General features: G+C 39.3%; 1 protein-coding gene across 1 annotated transcript in view; it reads right to left on the reverse strand.

Moving 5' to 3' along the window:
- DCBLD2 (discoidin, CUB and LCCL domain containing 2) overlaps window positions 1–25512 on the reverse strand; it is a 252071-nt gene that overhangs the window by 153914 nt on the left and 72645 nt on the right. The window contains exon 2 of the mRNA XM_069785704.1: window positions 1686–1782. The gene's annotated coding sequence lies outside the window, so the exon portion shown is untranslated. The remainder of the gene's footprint in view (window positions 1–1685; window positions 1783–25512) is intronic.

A 25512-nucleotide genomic window follows, 5' to 3' on the forward strand; every position in this document is an offset into this window, starting at 1 on the left:
CTCTGTCTTATAGAAAACACCCATAAGCCTTTTGTGGCAGAAATGAAGTGAGAACAGGCTTTGTTTATTTTTATCAAGTACTGATGATATGCAAAAGCAGCTTTTCTATTTACAGGCCTGGCCTTTTGTTCTCACAGACTGTTTGGAAGGAATATGAAGAGAGGCCAGATTGCAGGACAGACAGCAACAATTCCTCCACTGTCTCTACTGTGAAGAGGTGAAGTATCAGCTACTTACCAAAGAATCACTACTAACTAAAGAATCACTAGTTCACTTTCAGGTCTTAAGCATTTACCCTTAATTAGTATTTACTTGCACATTCGGGAACATGGGAGTGGCCATAGAAAACCCTTACATTCACAGTGTTTGACATTTGGTGTTCATGCTAGCAGGCAAAAAAAAAAAAAAAAAACCAACAAAAAAACCCCAACACTGACTTCTCTCTGTGCCAGACAGCTACCTGCTCTACTCCCTCTGTGTCTGACTTTGGCTTTTGATACACCATCATTCAGTGCTGCTGTGTCTTTCCTCCTGCTCTGCCCTCCCACCTCATTGCAAGAGCTGACACAAAATGGACTTCCAGCTTGTCTTGCAGAATTTAAGTGGTCAGTTAAGACCATCTGAGACCTCTGTGTCCAGTTCCCATGCTCTACCAAAGAGCCACCACACTACCACATCTCTCTGATGCATACTAAACAATGTAATTTTCCACTTGTTAGGTAGTTAGGTTTTGTATCTATTTCTCACACCAGCATAAGATTGCTGGGCTCTTTGTCCAGCTAACTCTTTACCACACTGCGGTTTCAACCATGAGTAACTGCCTTTCTGAAAATCCATTTCTGCTTTGGGATCTCAGCAACTTGGTTCTACAGTAAAGAGAAAGTATAGAACTACTGGTGGATTAACTGCATCCTAGCTCAGCCACAATCAAATAGTTTTTGTTAACACCTAAACATGTTTTGTCATTAGCTGACTAATGTGTATGTTTTGTGCTACTCCCTTCCAGGCTCCTAAAGCCTGGTGCAACTCTTCATACCTAGTGCATATTTCATACTTTGTGACAGATGATTTTTGAAGACACACAGCCAACCTGATTCAGAAATCCTAACACCCTCTTGAGCTTTAATTCTGTCTACAAACAAAAGAAATATTTGCTGTCAGATACCCTTATTTGAGAGAAGTTGCATCAGTATTTACATTGGTACAATTCCACATCCTTTACTAGGAATAGGATCAGATTTGCAGCAAGCTTCCCCACTGGAGATGTTCCAATATCTGGAGCAATACACCATAACTACTATAAACATCAGCAGTGATACTAACTGTATCACATACACAGGGTAAAAAGAGTAGAAAGGGTAAAATTCAGTAATTTTAGGTCTCAATACCTGCTAACACAGGCTATTAAATTAAAATGTAGGAGAATTAAAAGGAATAACTGGCACCATCACGAACACATGTAAGGCCAAGAGAATAATCTAATATGGATACAATCAGATTATCATAAGATATATGTAATTCAGGGCTTGATGACAGGCATATTCCTAAGAGGTTTTACCTAAGGAACAATGAAACCTCATTTTGAATTCATAAGGACTTGCAAGATTTTGGAATGCAAGCCCCTTTGATATATCTCAAGATTTCTCTTTTTTTATACAGTAAGTCAGGTCTCTCTTACTTCCTACCTGGTGCTGAGTATTTTCTTCTCTTAATGAAGACAGGGGCAATTCAGGATATTCCTCAAGTCCAAGGGGCTTTCAGCACCTCTCAAGGGCAGTACCTCTGTCAACACAAACACAGTCTTAGGTTATACTTTAGAAAACACATATTCTGGCAAATGCTTGATCAGAAAACTTCTATGTGTGCCTAAAGTCAGAACAGGATTCTTCTAATTGCCTATGAATTTTGATCCTTTATGTCAATTAACATCTTAATACTTAAGCATGTCCCTAGTCTTGCCACAGTCTGACACAAATTAGAAAGAAATGCATTTTTTTCCTCCCCATAAACTCTATTCCAGGGTTCATCTTAAAATTGTTTGTTCCTCTCCCCTTGAATTCAACAAGTGAAGAGGATCAGCATAAATTAGAGCATTCTGTCTACTGTTGCACTTATTTCAGGATCTGCCACTTCCATGTTAAAGATGAAGTTTTAAGCAACAACCTTCTTCTGTTAGCGCTCTTTAGAATATCTGCAGACGTAGGCTATTTCCCAGAAAAAAAATGACATTTACAAGCGAGTCCTTGTATGTGCATTTGCAGTGGTGCCAATAAAACTCAAATCCTTGCAGCTCTGAAAATGTTTCATGTATTACTGAGACTGCAGTAATGACTGCACAAAGAGATGTACATCAGATTTTTCATTCTTTCTAAACATAGGCAGCATTTTCCCTTTTCATGTACTTTCTCCCTTACATACTTTTAATACTATTTCCTTCCCCTTCTGTATAACAGTGGTAATGGTAAATCAGTTTCCTAGGCCATGTGGAACAGAGAGAGAATCACTGTCATTCTGAATTCTTTCAACATTATTTCATGTTTTCAGATAACCAGAATTACAAGAAATACAGTTGGATGATTTGTGACAACTGAATAGTATGCTGACAAAAGGGTGACAGAAATATCTTTAGTCATCACCGTTACTAGCATTGGACAACTGGATGAATTTCAGAACCTGAATTCTCAGAGATTTTTTTGTTAATGGTTCTAAATTACATATACATGATGCGGGGAGCTAGATCTCAAGTTAGCTAGCTGATTCTAGATTTATCAGAATTGAATTTTGGCAGCTGTGCTCTGTTCTTAAAAATCTCAGCTGTTATATTTTGCTTTTGCTATGACAAATTAAAAAGCCAATCACGGGACTTTTATCCTATACAAAAGGAAAACATTATGCTCTTTCCAAGTTTTTCCTCCAATAAAACATTAATTATTGTCTTAGAAGTATGGAAAAATTATTTTTAAAAGGCAATGTCAGACATTAAATACGTATGCTACATGTACTTCACTAATATAAGTAAGTGTAGGTGCTCACACCTAAAAAGAACCCCAAATGCCACCAATCTAAATATAGGTGTGAGTGATTAATAAACCCTCTTACTGCTCAAATATACAGAAAATAAGCCACTATTCATCAAGATTGCAATTGCAACAGTTTTCTGAAAACTGTCTCCTAAGTTTAACTTGGGCTATGTATTATTCCTGTACTGTATTATTTACTATTCAAATTCCACCATTTGTTTCATCTTCTCATCCAGCCTGAATGCTTCCTCACCCCAGATTGTGTATTTTCAGAAGTATAATGTCTACTATAAAGAGAACCTGGAGTGACACATCTGCCAGTATAGCTATTTCTGTATAAATATCCTAAGGACTCCTTAATTACTGAGGTTTTTGTTATCGGCATAACATTCACTCTGCTAGGAATTACAAGACAGTTTCTCTTAGATAAATCTACAAGTTTTCTCTTACTTGCTTGCACGTGGAAACTTTGCTGTTCTGGGGCAGTATCAGGCTCTGGGTAACTGGCACTCAAATGCAGCAGATTGAGTTACCATTACAGTCTGTTTCCGTGGATATATAGAGCTATCAGTATATTTTTTCAAGTAACAAATTAAACAAAACATTTACCAGAAAGGGAAAAAATAACAAAAATTACATCCTATCATTTCAGATAGCTGTAACTGCAACTTCCAATTCATTTGTAACAAGATTCATCCAATCATACAGAGGTGCAGAATGCCCTTGCTGGTCCAACAGGAGGAAGGGAGGGCAGGCTATCTGCAGCTTCAGCTGGACTCCCTACGCTGGGGGCTCCTGTGTGCCTTTATAGCAAAGGAGCTGCAGGTGTGTGCTGGCTCCCAGTCAGGAGGTATGAACAGAAGGGAGCTCACCTGTGAGATGTGCTCAGCAGTCCTGGCTGAGTTCTTCTCAAATACTCCACATTCCTTTTTAAAACAATTTTTGTAAGGGAGAGACAGGGGATTTTCATATATATTTTTTCCCTGTGTCACAAGGCATTGCTGTATGTACGTAGGTTGGAAGTTACGAGGCAAGTCTTGGCAAGGATGTTGTATAAGGGCTCCATGCACTTCATGTTTCATGCTAACTCTCGCATGCAACTGTCAGCCCTATGTTTAGTTAGTCCAGCACTGAGGAAAAACAATTGCAACAGTGGCAGTACTGCCAGGCTTGCTACTTCCATGTACTGCAAAGAGTTCCCTCTTATATCCACTCTGTCAGGGAACGGGAACAGTTCTTTGCTTTCTGTCCTTATAATCTTGTACAAGAGGTGATGGCTGCGCTGCGCTTGTCTACACCCTACCACAACAGGGCTGACGTTTAAAGTGCCTGAGACTGGAGATGCTGAGTGTGCTGCTGCACCTGCCCTCTGCACAGTTTTGAAGAGGGAGTCCTTATAGTTTTCACTTCTGTCTATAGGACAGAAGAATTTGTAGCACGTTGGCTATGAGAAAGGATGAAAAGCCAAGGGGTTTCATAATGTTAGTATGGAGTTTTTTGGCTGAATGTTTCAAGTTTGTGTACTTAAATTTACATAAAGAAGGGAAGTTACTGAGTGTGTTCAGGTACACTTGTTTCAGTATACATGTAAAGATGAAGTTTGCTGAATTAGCAAAAATTTAAATGTTTTGGCCCTTCTGAGGGCAAGATTAGGGACACAAAGCTGTCCATTTTGGTAGGTTAAAATAAAAATCTGCTTGCACCACAGCTTCAAAATCTCCACAGTAGCAAAATAGTTTCCATCCAAAACTTAATGAAATTAGAAGGTAAGCATCCATGTGGACACCGGGGAAATAACAGTTATTTGGCAACAGCTTTCTTGGCTATTAGTCCTCTAGATCATCCTTTCGTTTCCATTCGCTTTCTTTTACCCACCTTAATCAATCACTAACTGACTAATTATCTGAGATGACCATCTCAAACTAATTTTTTGATCATTACAAAAAAATCATACTTGAGATGAGATTTGTTCCTTCTGTTTCAGGCATTGAAAACTGGGCTTGAAAATTTGGTATATAATTGACCTCAGCAAGGAACAAGTCAGGTCCTGCACTGATGGGAACAATCCTGGTCTCCTGGGAAAGGAATGTATGAGACAGAAGTGCCCTTTTATTTTGTGACTATATTTTCCTTAGAGTAGAAAATACTAAATGAGAGACGTTAGGGCATAAATACAAATTCCACAAGACAGAAACAGACAACAAGGTTGATAAGAAAAAACAAATGAATGGAAGTGATGAAAAGTGACTACAGACCAGAAAGAAAGAGAATGGAAAGAAAGAACAGATGAAACCAATAACTTGAAAAGGATCTAAATGTTACGGAAAACAAATCAGTGAAATATCGAGAAGAAAAATAAGTAAAAAATGAGATGCCCCTGAGAATGGCAGGCTGGGGGAAGGAAAGCTATGAACAGGGAGCTATTCAGGAGTAAGTAACAAAGATCAGAAAATGAAGCATGTATTTAAATTGGCACCAACAAGAGAAAATGACTACAAATATGGCAAAAATATTTAATGCCCTGTAAAATACCAGCTTTATGCGTATAACAGGCTGGCTGGTATTAAAATGTTTTTCTAGCTCCAGGCTTCACTTGACATTAAGAATTCTTGGAAAGGTAGGCTAGAGCTCTTCTTTTTCTACTCCAGGCCTTTTCTGGACATGCTAGGAAGTACACGCTGCTTTTTCTGAGCAATCTCATGTGAGTGCCTCACTTTGACCAGCCCGTTAAGCATGCTTCTTCCATACCAACCTAGACTACAGAAGAGGGACGTAATCCTCGAACACTGGTCTGACCAAACACAGAACATACCAGCCCGGTACAATTGCTCCAGTAAATGACAGCATTTGTGAATACATGATGATGATTTTTCCATATGTACCACAATCAAAGTAAGAACCATGACCTAATGAATAGACTCCTAGTGGGAACTCTTTAGTTATTTCTATGCAGTATTTTAAGACCAGTTCGTGATTCAATTTCCTATTAAATATGCAATATTTAGCACATATATTTTATCCTTAAAAAGCCCTGAGTGTTAGAGTGACCCCCTTGAAAGTATGCTTCACATTTAACAGATAAGAAACAGGGTGAAGAAACCAGTATGCAATTGAAGTTAGTGAGAGGACTCAGTGTCGGGGTCAAGGGCAAATATCAAAGTTCACTTTGGCCTTGACCAAAATATACTGACTTGGGTTTTTTTATATGTGTTCCAGGTTCTCTCTGTTGGAAAACAGTCCTCCTGAAAAATGTCCTTAGAATACTGGGATACAAGTCAGCGAGTTTGGGTGGTTGTTTTTTGGTTGGTTGGGTTAGGGTTTTTTGGTGGTTACGCGGTTTTGAATACAATGCCTGCACTCTGACAGCCATTTGCTTGCTATATTGGTACAGTCAGATTCCAGGGTATGGCATGGTTACACGAGCTCCTTAGTAAACAGAACATAAAGCACACAGGAAAGGGGAGCTTTCCAAAACTTCATGGAAGCATGTTATATTTTATGTTTTCCTGATGGATAAACCATTATCCAGCTTCGCCCTGAGTTATGTAAAGGCAGGCCTGAAAGATGAGGGCACTAACCTGCAGATGTGCTCTTACTCTCTGTACCCATGGTGAATCGCTCTGAGAAATAGCTTGGGTTTGGTTTGGTTTTTGTTTGGGTTTTGGTTTTTTTTTTTATAAGTACTGTATAAATCATGGAAAAAAGACCCTGTGATTCACAGAACTGACATGCATGTAGTTAGCCATGATTTTGTAAAGACAGGCTTTCACCTGTAACACTGGAAGTTGTCCTAAATTTACAAAAGAATTTGCTGATAAAATGCCAGCTAAAATGACCAAAGTACAAAAAATCTTATTGTGGTGTTGTCAGCACACATACAAGGGGCTGCAAAGCAAGGGTCCTTTCTCACCTTTGTTACTACACCAAAACCTGTGGGACAGCATTTGCAGAAGTGATCAGAAACTGACAGTTTTTACCATGTTGTAGGCACCAAACTTCCAACAGGCACAGCACTTAAGCTAGAAACTGAAGTCAGACGGTGTTAATACTCTTGAAATACAACTTGAAATAGTGCATACACCCAGAAAATTAGCTCCCTGGTTTCTAACCCCCTCCTCCTCCTTAGTGTTATCATAATACTCATAAGGGTATGGCACCCAAAAATCATGAGTATCTGGATAATCTGAGCCACAGTGTATTCTTTTTTGCCACCTATAAATGCTCCATATAAAATTGATTTTTTTGTTGTTTTCTGGACAGCCCGTGGTCCAGATAATTCTGTCTGCATGTGGAAACACAAGAAGAAGAAACAGCAGCTCCCTGACAGCCTTACTGATGTATACTGCTGACCAACAATATGTAAAGCAAGTCTCTGATCATTTGCCAGAGTCACATCTGGGTGCAGAGAAAGCAGCAAGATCACAGAAAGAGATCTTTTCTTGTTCCTATTACCTGAATGGATTATGACATGTGTTTTACATTGGATAGGCAAATTGATTCAGATAAAATAAAAGCTTAAATGTAGTCTATTTCTTAAGCCATGCTTTCCTAAGGTTTGTTCAGATTCAGAGAGGTATATCTTACTTTCCTTTTCAAGCCTTCCTGCCTGCTGCCTGGGCTTATCAAAATATTTTCCTAGGGGGTTGAGTAGAGGAGAGTTTCACTATTTTTAGCTGTTTCTGCCTCTCTCTAAGTATCATGGGATATCATTATGAGAAAGAAGCTCATGAGTTCTGCGACCTTACAGGTGAGGAGAAGCAGCAATGAGAAAAGATTGTTTAAATATTAAAAATAGATTAAACCCAATTAGGAAAGGTTCATACCTTTTGTTACTTGCTCAGCATTATTTTAGAAGTATGTAAGGAGATACAGAGTCTTCCTATAGGTAAATATTGCACTTGAACTTGGGAGCACTACTTCTATTTGTAGGTTACTGGCCCCAAATCTATTGAATTTGCTTGGCATACTACCAGATGGCTTAATACGGACTCAGTAGCCTCAGACCAATTCCCTGCCACAAAGCATTCCCATGGCAAAAGCCATTAATGTATTGGGAATGCTGACAGTTCCTCTGGCAACCTCAGCAGTGGAGCCAGAAAGTCACTTAACATTCCATGCCTTCGATTTCCGTGTTTGCAAGTCAGGCTTTGGGCACATGGAGTGCTTTCTAATGCAGATTTGCCTGTGCAAACATAAACTCCTGCTATAATACAAGCCACACAAGAAATAAGAAGATATCCTGTAGTTATATCTTTGTGACTAACACTTATGTATCAAGAAGGGGTAGCTTGCACCAATGGAGTAAGGAGGGCTCCATACGCACCCAGGCATCCTTGCATAGACCCACAACAAGGCTTACAAAACTGTTCTTTGTGCTCATACTTAAGTTTTGTTTTCTTTTTGGAGCTTAACTCACTTTTATTAAGTTGCTCAATAAAATTTAATGGGATTGGAGTTTCATGCTGTGCTGAAGAGTTTACAATGTACAAAATACTGGCACTGAGAGAAAAAAATTACAAACTCATTAAAATATTTAGACATTGTACTGATGCAGCCACTTTCATTCAAGAATTTCAAAACCACATTCTGATCATTAATCACCACTCCCAGATGCCATGTATAAAAAGTATCACTGAACCAAATACAGATGAGACATAGCAAAGATGCTAATTGACTTGGCTGAGCTCATTTGCGACCTAATCCAAGTATTCTGTTCAAATACATGGGTATTGCTATTGCTGATGCCTTACAATGGATCCAGAGGATTGACTACAGCTCTGGAAAAGAATCGAGGAATTGACACCTCCACCCAGCCTGCTCTGGTCACCATACCTGACCTAATCCCAGAATGAACAAAGGGAATGTGTATTGTAGGTCTATGCTGAAAAATGGCTTAAAAGTTGTCACTGTATGATTTTATGGTTTTGATGGATCTTCCATTTCTAAGCAGATTTGCCATGTGCACACGCACATTTTCCTGTGGTTTCTTTCTTTTTCATATATCATTCTGGTAGTAATTCCCCAAGCCAGGTACCCTGAACCTGTCTGCAACCTGATAAAGGAAAAAAGAGGTGGCACATATCTGTGAGGGCACAGTTCAGCCTGGAGCCCCACTAATGTTGCAGACTGAAACAAAGAGATTCCTCTGGCTATAAGCCTGAGCTAAGTCTGCATCTCTAGTACTTAGGGACAGCAATCTTTCTGTATGAAGTCTGATACAGCACCACTGACAGGAAGTAAAATCTGTAAGCCATTTTGACCACCATCCTCTAGAGAGCTGTACCGGGGTGGAACAGTGAGTCAGTTGTGATAGGATGCCATTTGTTCCAAGCAGGAAGAAGGTGAAGGCAGGTTTTTTGGTAGTATAGGTGACATCCCACTTTCTGGGTAGCATGTTGCTGAGGTTCCTGTAGTCATCATGTGTTGCTCCCTATTGCTGACAGGGATACAACAAGGTAGTAACTGACAGGTTAGATCCAGGAATATGGCTGCAGTGCTTCAGATGCATGTGGACCTCCCTGCATGGACCCACAACAAACCTTGTTGGGAGACCATCCTTAATGCTCACATTTCTGGAATTTGTTTACTGTTCTGTATGCAAAGCATTTTTTTTAAGCATGGGGCACCTGTACATCTAAATGGCTTACTTTATTCTCAGACTTGTTTGTGGTAAAGATGTTACGGTCCAAGACAGAGTCCAGGGAGCACTGCAACAGCAGCTAAATGCCCTCTGGGGAAGCACACACTGCAGGGTGAACCCACAGGTACCATGCCACACACTGCTGCAGGTTCTTTGTGTGTCAGACCTTCCCAGGACAAGCACACATTCTTCACACAGATGCTGCGTATTTCAATTTCCATCCTACATAAATTTTCAATATAAAGTCAAGAAATCATGTACATGCATTACCCAAATTCTTATAGACCATTTCACTTCTTGGAAAAAACCCAACACAGTCTGAAATGGGGATTTTTTTTTTATTTTTTTTTAAACTTTGCTCCCCTTTCTCAGTGACTTCTGCTGGAATGAGGAAAACAGCTAGTCTTAGGAGGTCAAGATTTTATGCTAATCTGTCATACAAGGTGTAAAGCATGTAAATGTTGTTCCAGAGGACTCCTTCAGAAGCTGTTAATTCCGATAATGTCACTGTCTAAGATCTGGTCAAAACTTACAGATTGCCCACTGTGAAAACCCATGGGAAACTCACACCAGAAGAATGGCTGCTGGTACAGCAATGCTCCTTTCAAAACAGAAGGGAGAGCCAATAGGTTGATGGCATCTGTTCTTTACTTAAGACAAGTTTATTATTTTAAACTGCTTTTGAGAATTGCCCCGCATTTTGGTTGGTAAAAATAGCAAGCTCTGCAAAGACACAACATAAGAATTACAATAAATAACCCATTTTAAAATCATTGGTCTTATTGTTCCTTCACAAGTCTAAAACCCGAAGAGAAATTTGCTTAGGGCCATGGTATCATTCACACTAGTATCCAAAGCATTAACAAAATAACTATGTTTGTGTATTTGTAAGTAATTTCGCCTTAGTCTGAGAAAGCAACTCTTAACTGGGAGAGGTTCAGGAAAAGGCGGTTAAGAAGTTACTGCCAAAGACTCACATGTAACAAATGCCCCTCTGTGTTAAAAGTGTATTAAGTAACAGCAAGACCTTTCTGTTTTTGGAAACTGTAATTTTCATCTAGCTATCAGTTCCTCAGAGATTATTACAGATGATCTTTGGCCCGCTCAATGGGACTCATGGTATGTGCTTGTGCCATCAGAAACAGGCCTCTATAATAAATGCTGTACCTTGAACTGAACTTCACAAGCAAACTGGGGTCTCTTCAAAGTGCAAGGAAAGCACCGCTGTAGTTTTCACAGTCCCTCACACTGAACCTCACAGAAAATATCACTGCATCCAGAAGGATCATGTAGGAGAGAGGTTCACAGATCTCATTTCTACTGTGTATTATCAATTGCTGTGTATGCTAAAGGTGTTAGGTGATGAGGATCCTGCAATGAGATACTCTGCTGTTAGCTTATTTTGCCAACCAGATAATGTCTTCCCAGCTCCTACACCAGAACACACACGTCCTCCTCAAACCTTGTCAAGGCTTTTATGCAGCAGAAGGATTAGGAGTCAAGGACAGGAAAGGAAGTTACAATTTGAAAAAAAAAATATGCTCAGGAGAAAACATAGCTGATGTGCCTCTTTGTTGTTGTGAATCCAGTTGTATAACATCTTCTGAATGCAATTGCCATGCCATTTCTGCATGCCAAGAAAGAACTGCAGTATGGACACAGGTGGGCAAAGGAAGGACTAACAGATCTACTGCCATGCAGGTTACGCATGCAAGAGCAAGGGATGTTGTTCTTGCCTTTTAGCAGGAGGAACAAGTGCAGCTCCCACTTCTGCTTCACTGACAGCAGTTAATGGGTGTTTCTCTGTAGATTGTTTCGGTGTCTAGACAAGACACCGATGCAGAGCTCCAGGGAGATTTTTTTCTTTTATATTTCTTCATCTTCTTAGGTATTGCATAACTTTGTGGCTGATGTAATGGAACAACCACAGGACAGGCAAACACTGACAGCTCCACCACACCATAAGGCACGAAGAGTCCAGGTCTACAGGTAGAGTCAAGTATTGTGGCCCATGATCAGTCGGAAGCCAAGAACAAGGGAATCGGAGATAAGTAGGGTTTAGCATAAGGCAAACCCCTTATACTTTGTCCTCCCCAGTGAGGACAGTTATCATACTGCAGTGCTGGGATTATCACATGAGGTAGGAAGGCCTGACTCAGACCATGCTAGCTGAGCAGAACCTGTAGCACAGAGGTAAGAAAGAAGAAAAAGAGGACGAGGGAGAAACTGGCCAGACTCAGGGTTCATTGCTTCACCTTACTGAGTGTCTTCTGTATTTGTAACTACAAAATGGTGCCAACTAGACACCAGGGTCAGAACTGGAAGGGATGTGGCTGACTACAGCCAGCTGCAGACCCACATGTAAGTGCAAGTTCTCATACTCTGCTACCAAAAGCATCCTGGTATATCTTTAGTCTACACAGCTGCACCATCTTTCTCCTTCAGACAGAGAAAGCAGACAAGTTACTTGATTCCTAAGAGCTACAAGGCATGTGAGAATCCAGTCCCAAATCTTTTGATGATGCTCAGGCAATATGAAGAAGCCTTGAAGTGAATTTAACTTACACTGATTCTCTGTGGCCCTTCACTCTACCAAAGGAGAATAAAGTCTCCCTAGATAAATTAGGAATTAGGCCTATAATGGCTCTGAATTTCTTCTGGAGTATTGGTTTTTGAAATCTTCTTATGAGGGCAAGGAAGGTCCGTGATCACTACTGGCAGGACCATAGGATAAAACAGACTGAACAACCTACTGCCCAGCAAGATGGTGGATGAAGCTAGTTTTGCTCCTACATCATAAATCCAAGGCAAAAGGCAAACCTCTGAATGTATCAGCTGAAAGAAGGATGAGTTTTAGGTCTCTTTTATAAACAGTAAAAAAATTCACAAAGTATGTAGAGGAAAGTTATGATTACACATGATTATATGCATCACAAAAAACTTCAGATAAGTGTACTTCTTATTCAGAGGTGGAGCATAAGTAGCAAGCAACAGGAGGCAGTCAATATTTGTATTGAGACTTCAAATATGAATTGACAAATTTATACTTGGGGAGCTTTCTTACCTCCTTCCCACCTCTCAAAACAGAAATACATTCTCAACCTAATGTCAATGTTACTTACAGTGAGGAACTTGAATCAAGTAAAAAATAAGTATTTTTATGCCAACATCAGTGAAAAATAGGTACTTTTCAGTAAAAAATAGGAGCTTTGAACTCTGTAAAGACTTGTTTTATCAGTTGTTGCCTGGGAGGACTATACTATGATGGAATTAACTTTATCACAGCTTGAACGAAACAAATATAGGTCCAGTAGTTCCATGGCAGGTGTTAGCTTTGCCAATATACTACAAATGTGATGCACTGAAGCATTGCCAGAGCTATAGCCTTTTGTATCAACTATTCACGTTAAAAGGTCCTGGAAACAAACCTGCCTTTTGCCATTGTATCTCTGACACTATTAAAGCCAGGCAGAGAAAAAGTGAGAGTGAATTTATTCCCAGGCTAAGTGAGCTAGATGATTAGCTCCTTTGACTGCTGAAATCCCAAAACAACTCTTTGACTGAAAGGCAACAAATATTTGGAAGGGATCCTGGCTTGGAAACTGATTTTCCTCCTGGAATTACATGATACTGAAGAGATACTAAAAGGGGTAAAATTCTTTATATTATGTGGGAAATCAACCCAAACATTTAGAAAATCTAAAATACTTTTCAGTCTGAGCTTCAGAAAGAAATTGATAGGCAAACCCTTTTACAATTGCCCAGAATACCAGTGGTTGATTAGACACTACTTGATCGGTCTGTGATTTAAAGGAAATCACAAACCTCTCTATAATTAATCAACTGGGAGAGGCCACTTATACTCAGGCAAAAGTAGAGAAGGTTCAGTGCCCTTGTATTAAGCAAGAAAACAAAAGAAACCATCAGGATTCAGAGATGGATTTGGCCCTAGGTGTGTACTGTAAACAGCAAGGAGAAAAACAGAAAGGAGGAGACAAACAGCATGGCAAAGCACCAGCTTTTTAGATTGCAGCTTGCCAGAAAGACAGGCATGGAGCTACAGGCCAAGTAACTGCTTTTGTTCAAATATGGTCAGATGAACACGATCTGTGTACATCCTTTATGCATAAGCAGGACTACCTCAAATGTGTACCCTACCATCATCAGGTTGTTTTTTCCAAATGGAAATAACATGTAGGAACTTTTTATTGCCTAATTGCTGGCATTTAAAAAGGGATATCAACTTTCCTTGCAAAAGGAAATAACTTTGTTAATTCTCATTTTCCCAACAAGAAACTAATTGTAAGATGATATGGTTAGCTATTTGGTTAAATGCCTACATTAAAAAAGGGGTATGAATTCAGACAGCTAACAGTCTAATATATTACATTCTGTATTGAACATAACAAAAATGACAAACCTCCTCAAAAACCTTCAGATTATAATCAGAGCAAGGCTGTTGAGCTCTGCTCCCAAAACAGTTTGCAAACAATAGTGATATCCACAGACCTAATAAAAGCTGTTAGCAAACATACCGAACATCACCTATCAATGCACCAGGAGGAAATAAAGTGAGAACATAATAAACCAAAATCAGCCAGTAGATTTGACTGGAATACAAGTGAAAGGCATCACACCACACAACTAACAACTCACAGTAAGGGTTAAGTGTCATGCAAGCATTTGGAACTGAGTATGGGGAACACAGAAAAAAAATGTATTCAGTAACTGGTCAGTTGGGGCTTTGACCTGGAAATTAATGAGACACAATAAAGGACCCTTGGTGTCATTTTTGCTGTCCCTTTTTGGAGCAGGAACTGGGAATTGCTAGCCAAGAGAAAGCCTGCCCCTTCAGATAACCATTGGGTTGCTCAGAATATAGTGTAATTATTTATAGGACAGCTTTCTCAGATGTTCGCAAAGTTCAGTATAGACCATTAAGAAACAGACAATACTTTAATTGCTACAGTGGTAGCTCTAGTATAAAAGGGGCCAACCACTCACCACTAACACAGTGCCAAAGGGTAAGGATAAAGGAAAGGTGGTTGTGGCCAATCTTTGTGAAACAGAGTTATTATTAATGTGGAAGTGAAATGATGGAAATGGCTTTCCCTGCTACTTCTTTTCTTTTTTCACAGTGCCTTGAGATGCCTTCTTAGTTTCCTATATTGTGCCATGGAGATGGTTTTGTTTGGGTTTTTTTGTTTATCCTGTTTCCATGTTCCCCAGGGAGAACAGACAGGTAGGCCTTCTTACCCAGTATCAACGGATTCCCCTCTACCATAGCATTTTAAACAGGTGTAATTTCTTTCGGATGTTGACTCTTCCTCATTTTTTCAGTCAACAAAAGGCGTATCCTGTTATGACTATGTTCTACTGATTCTATGCATTTGAACTTTCCCTAAACCTTCCTTTCTAGGGAAATTTCTAAAAGTGTGTGTGGCAGGTTCTTTAATTCATTTTTAGCTGTAGCACAATATTGTATCTGGCTGCCCGATTAAGACTAACATTTACATGACATTTAGGGCGCACTATTTTCTAGACTATCTGTCATGAGTTGATGGACGGCAAAAAAGCCTGGATGTGAAGTCTTATATATTCATCTGGAAGAAGGGAGTGGGGCTGCTTGGACTGGAGGGGGGGAGGAATCTGGGGCTTAGACAACCCTATTCTCCTGCATGCAAATGTGTGGGGGAAAAACATCTGAACAGAACTCATGTTACTGTCCTACGCCCAGATCCTTTATCACTTTAGATGAATACATCCTACTTAAAAATTTTGGAGTATCTTTTAACATTTATAGACTAAACCAACATATTTAAGAACTGTGGCTGGGAATTTCAAATTGAGTTTAAGGTATTCAGATCTCACCAAAATAGGTATTTGGCACCCATTTCCCTTTACAAATTCCACTCACTAACAGTACCTGCACACTATGGCAAATCAAATAAAAATTATTCCCTATAAACAAATTATTTCAGTCTGAAATTCTTCACATTGTTTTAACAACTTACTATATTTGATAGATGCTAATGTTAAGACAAAAAGATAAGAATTTATTTAAACACTCAACTCTATGTGGACTGTTGCTCATTTGCAATCTGATTTTCCCATGAGAACTTGAGAACTGCTTCTGAAACAACCCACAGGAAGCTCTACCCGTTTGTCAAAGTATACTGTCTGGTATTCATTTTAGCAAGTTTCAAAGAGAAAAAAAGAGACGGAAGGAAAAGGGAGGAGGGAATGGGTTTGCATTTTATCTTGATCCTTGTAACAGATATATAGCATTCTGTGCCGAATAGATAAATTTGATTTAAAAGCAAAAACTGCCCTATGATTTTGAACTCTGTGATGAGCTAAATTCCTAGCCCATCTAGCTAGCTAGTTAAATCAATAAAAACACAGGCAAGAGAACTGATCTGGAGATAAGCAGGAACACTCCTTACCTCTCTGCCTTTTCTCAGTTGCTCAACGAGAGCAACAGCACAGCAACAGCAGGTTACACAAGGCAGCTTTACAGCATGTATCTGTGTCTTACTTAGTATTTTGAGACTTGAAACTAACCATGCTCCATGCCAGATGGACAAGACAGAAGTAGCAAACAGCGTGGCCCTAATAGCTTGCCTTCTCCTCTACTTCCAAAATATCCCCATTATCCTTTTTACCCAGGTACATTTTCTTTCAGATGGTGAGTTATGCCTAACCATTGTGCTCAGAAACCTTTCCTGCTTGCCACACTAGAAGGTTTTTTTAACATATCTTCAGCCTATTTTGGCTTTTCGCAGAGCACAGGGAAGAACATGTAGATGTACAAAAAAAGATATGTTCCTGCTGAAATCACAACAAATCACATTATCTTCCACCTCTGCCACTTTATGTCCATTCAAATCTTCCATTTGAAAATGCATATTACAGATGACTTGCATGTACAAGCATGTCAACCCAAAGCAACATACACCCTGCCACACACTCTATTGAAAGTTTGATTCATTCTATACATGTGCGTATAGTTTATTTTCAAACTATAAATTTAAAACTATAAACAAAATTACAAAAAAACAATAAATTTTTTTAAAAGCTTTTAAAACAAATAATAGAGTCAAACACTCAAAAACTGGGAAATGTCAAAGGCAAGGTTAAGTTAGTCTAGTTCTGCATGTGCATGATGACAGCATGCTTAGTTATGTGATCCTATCTTTTTTTCTTGGGACCATTACAGTCTTTGCCATATCTCCTCAATCTTCCTGCCTTCTGCCTCATCTTTCCTAGTAAGGCTTCTTCCCAGGCTTTTCTCTTTCCTTCTTTTGGGCTTTTCAGGCTTGTCCTCTTCATTGTTTCTAGATAGTCTATCCTCAGGCTGGGCAACTCTGAGAACGGCTGCTCTACCGCCACTGTGGGACACAACTGGTTTGGGTAACAGTGTGAGGCTGTTAGGGCTGCAGGTCCTGTTTCTGTACCTGACTTAGTAAATTGTGTTCAATGGATGTGAACTCTGGCCTCCGTATGTTCCTAAACCTTTTCCTGACTCAGAGGTCTTCCTCACAGGAAATATAAATTTTACTGATCTTTGGCTATGTTTTGTGGCAGTGCAAATCTGTGAAATATGCTGGACTACATGAAGGGTGAATGTTTTCTAAGCACCCATTTTCTTCCCTGCAGTCATGTGGGACTATGTGAGCCAACGATGCAGAAAGTGTTAGCAGAGGTGTATAACAACAATAAAGTTACTGGCCTCTAAAAAAAGAAAAAAAAAGTACCCTGAGTTGTCTTTGTATTATTGATCTGTTTAGGTCTGTCAAATAATTTTCTTTGACAAATTTCTTTTCCATTACATTATTTGTCCTAAAAATTGAACTATAGAACAGGGTTCCCCCCCCATATGTAGCATCTTATTTTTTTCCTGGCTAATGCTCTGCCATTTATTTTGGAAGGAGACTCTAATTAGTGAAGGGTGCAAGACTGAACCATGCGTGTCACTCAGAGTTGCCAGGGAAAAATACCCAGCTCAACAGGCACAGTGGTATTCTATTGAGTAGAATATATGATATGTTGCAAGATATAGTCTCTGCCTGCAAAGGAATAATAAGTCTTTATGTGTTCTGTAAAGACTGAAAACTCAACGTGAGAAAATGTCCCCTATAAAAATAATACACACTGCAGTTTGTTATCTTGGCATAAGTCAGCATAAGTCAAAGCTTAAAAAAGAAATACATTTTTTTTTTATCAGAGATGGATGCAGGAATTAGAAAGCTTTATTTACACATGACATTACAATCTCTTATGCTGGTAAGAGCCATCTGAAAACAAGTCCCCATATGAGCCCTATTCTCAGTCTTCCATTTCCTTAGACAGAGTCTATAGCTATGTAATAGCTTTATATTAAAAAAATCTTATATACCTCCTTTGTTTAGCTTTGTATTGCCCTTGTCACCTTCTGCACTATTGTTCTTCCTATGTTGCATCAGCCTTTGCACTAAAATATGAGCTCTCTATGGAACTGGATTTCTTTCTTCAGCTTTGCATTAACTGCATTTTGAATACCCTCAGGATATAAACTACATGCATACCCATACAAAAGAAAAAAAGGTTAAAATCATATTAGTTATAATCCAAAGCGTTAAAAAAACCCTAGGAAATGCCAAAATGAAGACTGCCCAAGTGACATCAGGATGCCCCTAAAAGAGGGTAATAATCATTTTCCAAAATGTCTCAAAACTAACTGCTGAGAGCAAAGGAAAAGAAACACTTGGGACTCACAGGTTCAAAACAACATTCAGGAGAGCATTGTTTAGATAGACTGATCCCTTAGGGCTTGTTTCCATCTCATTTCTTCTTGCACCTCCTCCTCATGGCTTTCCTCTTACCCTAATGCTTCAAATCTTTGCTTCAGAGAATGAAAGACTCTAGAGATTCCTGATGGACTTATGAAAAAAATCAACAATGGAGAAAAACAATGCAGTTTTCCCTAATCTTGTTCTTGGAAACATCTGTACCATTTAATCTGAAACATTAAAACAAAAAATTCAGGCTAAGGCAGACATGGAAAATATCAGTATAAACAGTTCAAATTTGGCAAAGTTAATTCAAATGAAAATAGAGCCTTATAAAGGGATCTCTTCGTAAACCTTGAATTTAAGGGGGGGGGGGGGGGGCATTTAACAACTTTGCATGTAATAAAAGGCTATATAAAAACCAGTATAATGACTCTACATAACAAGCATCACAGAAATGCGTTATGCATTTTTGGTGGATGGTATGGCCTTTCTAAGCTCAATTTACATGCAAGTAAGAAATAAAAGATTGTCCAGACTTAGAAAAAAAACAGATTAGTAATGACAAAGTAAAGACAAATCTGATGAAAACCTTAGAAATCCCAAGCCAACTATTACTTTAAAAAGCAAAGGAATTCAAGGAGTGAGTCAGTTTTTAATTGCTGGCAGTAATCAGCATGAGTGAGAATTTCAGTCTAGAAGAAAATAATGCCACAAATTGGCAATGCACCAGCTGTGTTTGTCAGCTTAGAAGCGCTTTTTTTGGTCATTGAAAACCTACAAGTAGGACTCTCCAGCTCAAATGTTATTTCTATCTTAACAGATAAACATGTAACCTCGAAATCTATCAGGTACACAGACAACTAAAAATCTTCACAGGCAAATCACTTAGAAATGCATTAGGTATTAAGTGGATTGCATTTGTAACAAATTCCGGTATCTGTCAGAGCCAAATGTTTCCTTATCTTTTTGTTTATGCACAAAGAAAGATAAAAATATTTAGAACAGACAGAAGTATGAGCCCAGAATATGTGCCATGGGAAACCTAAACCTGAACACAACTAAAGGATCATCCAAAAGGGACCAACCCAAAGAATCCCTCCATCACACAGCAGTTGAAGAGGAAAAACAGATGGGACTTACTGACATAAAAGAAGTCTACTGAGTGTCCTGGGAGACACAGAGACACTTCAAGAAAACTTCTGTGTTACAGGAATATTCCAGAAAAAAAATCTATTTTATTTCTAACACAGCCTCTGTTCTGGTATCCAGCACATAGCCTACGCAGTGGGACTTGTAGTCAAGTAACTAGTACTGGGGAATTAAGCCACCTGCAGATGCTTTTCATTCTTAGGACTGTAACACCCCCTGCACATTGGGCGTGATGAGTGGGTCATTTCAGAAACTTGATTCCTCCCTCTGTAGTTGCATGCAGGAAGCTGTTAAGGAACTTCACTGTTACAGAGGGAGTCAGCAACAACAAAAATGAAGCAGTCTCTGCCTACTGTCTGGCTACCCTGGAATGGCAAAACTTCACTGACCCACTCAAGAAAACAGTGAATCCCCAAATCCTACCCCTGAAATTTATTAGAGTGGTTAGCTCGTGGGACAGCCATTTTAGTCAAGGCACTATGATTTCTCTCACTACAGCTAAAGCAGATATATAAAAATGAGATCAGTCTCACCTGAAGCCAGTAAGAAACTACTGGCCCCAGTTTAAGTAGTTCAGAGGAATAAGTCTTACATGGGTTACATGAGCAGCACTTGGCCAACATCAAGTGCCAGTCAGCTGCATCTAGTGTGGAGAGAGGTCCCTGAAAACCATAGCACTGACCTGCTAAGTGATACCAGAGTATGAGATACATCTTGTGATGAGTCAATCTTGTGGTAAAGAATGAAGCTCAAACAAACTCCCTCTCTCCCCTAAAATTTGAAGGGCTGTCACCTTAGGTCAGAAAAGGAAAGGAAAGAAAAGTTTGCATTTTAGGGCAATGAAATTACAGTCCCTTCTTACTCCATGTGCCTAATAATATGGTATGTGTCTGCTTCCTGGCTGGATGAACAAAGCTTAGAATCTGAATCAGGGGAAATACATCTGCCAATATAAGCCCCACAACAAACAGGTAAGTATAGACCCCTAAACCTGCTAACCAGCGTTCCCCACTATTCTTCAGTATTGATTAAATTTTGCTGTTTCCATATGCTATTTGGCCAGGAAATTAATTTAAAACAAGGAGGGTAAATTCATCTTCCTGTGTAAACTGTGTTCATTTGTTAATTTGTGCTGGCATCCAGGCGTTTGTCCAGCTCTCACAGGTAAGCGCTGAATCTCCCAGAATGGATCTATAAGTAGATTCCCCGTTGGACCTGGGAAGAGTCAACACTCCCATTTATTCAACAAGTGCTGGTCTCTCTGTCAGAGCACGGAAGTCCTACAGATCCAGTGGAATATACTTCCTTCAAATGGGTTCCTGAAAGTCTGTTTTTGTTATAAGTATCTGGCAGTGCAACTTGGAAAATCCAAATCAAATTTCCTCCTACTTAATTCATTACAAAAGCAAAAATCAAAGCCATTGTAAAGTCCAATAGAAAGTCGTCTTAATTCTAGTCAAGTGACAGGCTTTCCCCTCACCTTATCAAGTGTGTGAAGTTTCTTTTTTATGAGATTCTTTTTCATCTTCACAGACCAAAAAAATGTCTTGCAGTTATTCATTTAATCACAGTACTTGATTTGCAATAAGGTCATATATAGTGTCTTTCTTACAATTCCTGGAGAACCACATGGCTTTGAAATGGAGACTGAACCAGTATTAGTATCTGTTTTCACTTATCCCATTCTAAAGTTCCTTTTTACTTAAGCTGTGGCTGGCTTGCTTGGCATAAAACTTCCTACTCACAGTGCTCATCAGTGTTTTCAGCCAAATACTGAAGGTGGGGTACAGTTAGCAAGCTTGGCATCTGAGTAAGTATTCTAGGCTAAAAAGCAAAATTTAGCTACTAATTTGGGGTCCATCTTTTTTTTTTCCTCTCACCTAAGACCAGACATTAGTCACTTTGTATGAAAACTATTCATGTGCTTAAAGCTAAGCATCATTTCAAGGAACTTGCTGTTTGGCACGTATAATTCTTTTGTAATATGACTTTATAAGACCCATTTACACTATATCGCCTCTAGTTTTCCCTCAGCAACTCCTCCTCTCAGACCTCACAGAACAAAATGCATATGGAAGTTACCCAGGCAACAAAAACAATGAATCCAACTTCATATGCTTTATACCTGAACCAAAGAATGTGTATGGGCAGTTGGATAATGTGTTTGCATGGATCTCCACTGGAAATGTAGTGGATGCATGCCTCTAAAATCCTTACAGAAGAGGGAGGTCCAGATAAAAAACAGGGTACATAAGACTACAGTCTAGGTCATTATACCATTGTGCTAGCTGTAGTACTTGCATTACTATCTCATAAGAGTGTCTTCAAGGAGACTATGTAATTTTTTGTGTCAATGCTGGGCATGCTAAATTGAGTACTGTAATGAGTATTACTCTTAATATTTGTTTATTTTCAGACTGTGAACTTAGGGCCACTGAATTGCTTCTCTAGAATCTGTGAAAGGTGAAAAGGAAACTTATAGACAGTGTAAACTAGACTGCAATCTTGATATGAAAGGGTAAAAAAATCAGTGTTGAAAACAATTGCTCAAAATGAATAAATGGTTGCAGATCACAAAAGATAGACATCCACCCTTACAATGGTGTTTTGCAAGAAGGCTCTTCACACAAGGAAAAATTAACAGTTTACATTCCTATTGAGATATAAGCACTCTAACATTTTATTTTTAAAATAAAACCACGCCTTTCTATCCTAAAATTAATAATCATAGTTTCACTGTTTTAAAAAGTACAAACCAGATTAGGTGAAATATAATTTGTGTTTAGTTTTGTGAACAATTAGATCTTAACAAAATTAACTAATTTCTAACATGCCAAGCTGCTCTCTCCTGGATACGCTGCTGTCAGTTTCCATTTTTCTTGGAAGAGTTTGGGGAGAATATTAATTTTTGCAAATATTAAACACAATTACAAAAAAGAATTTTTTTTATGGTTTGCAGGAAACACAAAACAAAGAAACTGAAACAAAACCCACCCTCCTCCAAGACCTGAAGTGTTGTCAGCTCTGTTTACAAGATTTTATTCAAAAAAATAATTAAATTATATTTCCATATACATTGTCACTTTGAGTTAAAAGAATATTAAACTTTTCATTTCAAATTTCAAAATTGTTCTCTTATTCTACCACAGATGACAATCTGATTAATCTGGATGGCCTTAATTAGCATTTTTTGGCAATAATAATATATTTTTTAAAAGTGATATTCTGAAAATTTTTGTAATCCACCTCGAGTTGTGCGTGTGAAACTGCATGTGCATAAAGACATGTTCTGCAAAGCTGGTGTGAAGAGAACTGTATGAAAGCTATGCTGTTTATAGCACAGTTCCTCAGATGTAGATATACAGAAGACGACATTAACAAGAGAGCAGTTGCCAGTGATTCTCACACTAGCATAGCCCTCTGTACCATTTGCAGGACACCTAGTGCAGCATCAGAATTCAAAGACACTTAAATTTGCTTATGGAAACAAATGAAAGCTCTGGATTGTGACTTATTTCTGCTTCACTCCAGCTTATATTGCTGAACCTTTTACAGAAAGCAAGAGAACTAAACTGAGAGAAGCCTGAAATCATCCATACAATCTGACTAAACCAGGATTAGGGTGCTAATTTTGGTCTCCTTGAAGAAGTGAACACAGTTCTGGTCTGATGACATGTGCTGTGTATCTGTGCAGCCACTTCTGTGGCAGCTGAACAGAGTATGAGCTAGGACATCACCAAGAGCAGCAGGATGTGGCCTTTACTCTCTTCGCACTTCTCCCTGACCAGCTTGTATACCTGCAAACCAGTAAGTTTAGTAGACTTACTCCTCAGCCAGCCATTGCAGCTCATAAGTAGTATGGTAAACTTGTAGCCAAATCACAAAAGCTCTCTTATCTTCCATGGAGCAAACAGCTTTCAAGAAGGAGGTAAGTTTGTAAAGAACAAAGAACATTTCTCATGCTCAGTGTTGCCTTAACTGTGTGGCCTCATTGTGCATCTAAACCTAGACAGCTAAGAGACTTCATAGCAAAAGCATTTCCCATATTCTTTGGTGTAAGATAGGACTTTTCCAACACTGCAATAAGTATTGCAAGCCAGTGCTCTTTAACAAGCTGCATACACAGTATGAAATCTGTATATCCCCATTTGCAGTTCACACACAGTGCTAATATCAGATTTAACCAGGGCAAGTTGGAAAACCCATTAAGCAATATAAAACAGTGACTACAATTTGAAATAGAGCTTCATAAGTCCCTAAAAAAGCACATACAATTATCAGGTTGTAAAAGAGACTGAAATGCAATTGGTGTTGATATTTCTTCTGAGACGGTAGGTTTATAGAAGTGCTTAAGTATGTGTTTACTGGAAGGATCCCAAAAGGAGATAGCGGTGGAACAGAAGTCCCCCTTCCTTCCAATTTTTTTCTTATGCTCATCTACCCAATAGTGGTTGATCCCTAGGTTGTAGATGAGATGCATACCTTTTCATTGTAAATATTAAAAATTTGTTAAGAAGAAAATGCAAGTTCTTTACCATACACAAACTGATTTTCCATTATAAAGCTGACAAATATATTAGCCAAGCTTCTTGGCAGATAAATATAATGGGATGATATACAGAGAGGTCTTCAATGATCCACCGGTTTAATGAAAGGCATGAGGTCATTCAGAGATATTAGACTGTCACTTAATCTAGCTCATCTGGTACATAAATCTCCACTGTATCCCTCTCTGTGAATGCTGAAAACGGATATAAAAGGTGAATTAGGAGTTTCTGCTGTTAGCACATAGATTTGTGGCCTTATATAGTATTTCTGTAAAGAGTATAAAGTTTGTATCCAGTGCTGTGATCTCTCCTGTTGCAAGTGGTAATATATATTGCTTTTTCAAGTAGTTTAATCTGGGAAGGATAATGCAGCATCAGTGCCTGTTCTGTCTTTTGATTATCTTCTCTTGAATCCTTGCCAGTGGACATACATAATGTGAAATCAATCAAACATATGGAAAGAAATAAGGGAAAACATCAGAAAAGCAGAGTGCTTAGGTTTCAGATCTTGGTCTTGCCATCTGAACCCTGGTTGAAACCATAAAGGATGCAAGCTATGATACTTGAGTGCACCCTCAGTAAGTTTGCAGACGACACCAAGCTGGGAGGCAGGGTTGATCTGCTTGAGGGTAGGAAAGCTCTACAGAGAGATCTGGACAGGCTGGATCGGTGGGCTGAGGCCAATCGTATGAAGTTCAAGAAGGCCAAGTGCCAGGTCCTGCACTTGGGTCACAGCAACCTCATGCAGCACTACAGGCTTGGGGAAGAGTGGCTGGAAAGCTGCCTGGCAGAGAAAGACCTGGGGGTGCTGGTTGACAGCCAGCCGTGCCCAGGTGGCCAAGAAGGCCAATCGCGCCAATCGCATCCTAGCCTGTATCAGAAATAGTGTGGCCAGCAGGAACAGGGAGGTGGTTGCTCCCCTGTACTCGGCACTGGTGAGGCCGCACCTCGAGTACTGTGTTCAGTTTTGGGCCCCTCACTACAAGAAAGACATTGAGGTGCTGGAGCGTGTCCAGAGAAGGGCAACCAAGTTGGTGAGGGGCCTGGAGCACAAGTCTTATGAGGAGCGGCTGAGGGAGCTGGGGCCGTTCAGTTTAGAGAAGAGGAAGCTGAGGGGAGACCTTATCGCTCTCTACAACTACCTGAAAGGGGGTTGTAGTGAGGTGGGTGCTGGTCTCTTCTGTCAGGTGGCTGGAGATAGGATGAGAGGAAATGGCCTCAAGTTGTGGCAAGGGAGGTTTAGGTTGGATATTAGGAAAAATTTCTTCACCAAAAGGGTTGTCAGACATTGGAATAGGCTGCCCAGGGAAGTGGTTGAGTCACCATCCCTGGAGGTATTCAAAAAGCGCGTAGACAGGGTACTCTATAACATGGTTTAGTGG

Source organism: Haliaeetus albicilla, chromosome 6 (assembly GCF_947461875.1).
Source record: "Haliaeetus albicilla chromosome 6, bHalAlb1.1, whole genome shotgun sequence".
Lineage (NCBI taxonomy): Eukaryota > Metazoa > Chordata > Aves > Accipitriformes > Accipitridae > Haliaeetus > Haliaeetus albicilla.